The 2,056-nt window shown below is 45.9% G+C and overlaps 1 pseudogene; it reads right to left on the bottom strand.

Annotated features, from left to right (window-relative positions):
- Window positions 1-1,581: 1,581 nt before the first annotated feature.
- Window positions 1,582-2,056, bottom strand: LOC149327682 (uncharacterized; annotated as a pseudogene).

The following is a 2,056-nucleotide window of genomic DNA, read 5'->3' as shown; positions in this document are numbered from 1 at the left end:
AACTGCGAGAATTCACATTTAAAACCGTGATGCAAGGTACTTCGCTTCGGGATTTTGCATACGGCATTCTCGGCTCGCCTTTTCCCCGTCATTCAAGGCTGGGCGATTTACCGTCTTGGTTGTTCGTGAGCCGGACACGCATGCCAGTTCGCGAATCCCACGTGTAAGCGGTACCATCGATAAAAAGTTTATCATGGACCAGCTTAATCTTCGCACCTTCGCGCTTATCATTTTTTGCCGAACGCCAAAGCAATGACCTTTTTTGTGACGTTTCGCGAGAGTAGTCGTCAGAGACACTATAGCCGGACCCTTTCAGTTTGCTGCATTGTTTAAATATAGCTGCTTTTTCATTATAGTCATATAGCCTCATAATTACGGGCCTGTGTTCATCTTTTTTCTTATGACCAATCCTGTGAATTCGCTCCACCGAAGAAACAGTAACACCAAGAGTGTCAGAGAATATTCCTTTCAACACTTTATGTTCAATATCCTGTCTTGTTTCCGTATTTCCCTCCGGAACACCATAAACTATCAGATTATTTCTACGCGCTCTATCTTCCAATTCAATTAGTCTTTGTTGTTGCTGGTCGACTGTGCGGTATAGGTGTTCAACAGTACTTTCAAGAGTAGTTAGCTTAACGCATAGCTCAGAAAAGGATTCCAGTTTTTTTTCAATTCCAGTTAGTCTAGCTTCCATATCCGTCTGCTTATCCAGGATTAGCTGCAATAACTCCTCTGTTGTTGGCCCCGGATTGGTTTCGATGTCCCCGGATAGCAAAAGAGAAAGATGAGAAAGATGCGACAATACCACACTGAGCATTTCAAAAACGTTCACTGGGAGCGGCAGTACTACAAGAAAAGGATCACTTGTGCGAAAATGTGATACAGAAGTATAATATCCAACCTGCAAGGTAATCCACACATGTTTGAGCGACATGACCGATGCCGTACCGCCGCTCCCACTGAAGACGGAGCCATGCAGGGACGCCTTTATAAGCCCAGTTTCAGACGACGTGCCCCTGGCGGGTTGTTTCCAAAAGCTTTCCTCGGTGACGTCACTTTGCATGATGAACGACGATTCAGGCAAGGCGGGTAGTCTATAGCTCATTCCTTGATAGGCAATCACAAGCGGCAGCATCTGCAAGGTAATCCACACATGTTTGAGCGACATGACCGATGCCGTACCGCCGCTCCCACTGAAGACGGAGCCATGCAGGGACGCCTTTATAAGCCCAGTTTCAGACGACGTGTAGACGACGTGTAATTCACTGTAGCCGTTTAAATTTTACATAATTGCATCCTCGCTTATTCTACATCGGCAAATACACTTTAAAAATGGTTGTAAATGTCATAATTACTGAAAGCTGCGCAGACCGCGCAAGTGAGTAAACGGATTCGAAAGCTGCGAAAAAAAAACATTTTTAATATTTCTGAATTCGCGTCGCACTGAAGCAAATGTGAACTGATATATATATTCATGCAAGTAGACATGAAAGTAGGCACTACGTGCAAAGCTATAGTATCGCAGACTGAAGAGCTTCAAGGCTAGCATGATAAGAGGACGTTGGGCAGGAGAGGTTTTCAAAGGATCCCGAAGGTAGCTGTTCGTTCTGCCGTTCTAAATACGAACTCTTTCATAACGGCATCCAAATGAAGGTCCGCAACTCTCTTCTTGTGCACGTGGAGGAGGAGAAGGTGTGTCAGCCTCCTCTGCGTCATTCGATTGCGCAGAAATGTTTTTACTCTCCTCACAGCACTGAAAGATAGCTCTCCTGAAGCAGTTGACGCCGGCACAGAAAACACGAGTTGCAGATACCGGACAACCTGGTCCATCATATTACGCATGTCTGCAGACTTCCCCTGCAGAATTTGTAAAATGCGACCGGACCCTCGTCACGCAGGAGCATTGGGAGAAGCACGAGTTGCGCTGAAAGCGTATACTGATGTCAAAATCTGCAGCGTGAGCTCCTAAATGCTCATTTAGGTCGTTTAAAGCGACGTTTCGACCTTCAGCAGCGTCAGTCAAAATGCGCTCGAGGCTAATCAGCTGCTCCAT

This window comes from Amblyomma mixtum, chromosome 10 (genome assembly GCF_055824585.1).
Source record: "Amblyomma mixtum isolate Tamu chromosome 10, ASM5582458v1, whole genome shotgun sequence".
Classification (NCBI taxonomy): domain Eukaryota; kingdom Metazoa; phylum Arthropoda; class Arachnida; order Ixodida; family Ixodidae; genus Amblyomma; species Amblyomma mixtum.
The sequence above is the reverse complement of the archived record's forward strand: the minus strand, read 5'-3'. Positions and strand labels throughout refer to the sequence as shown.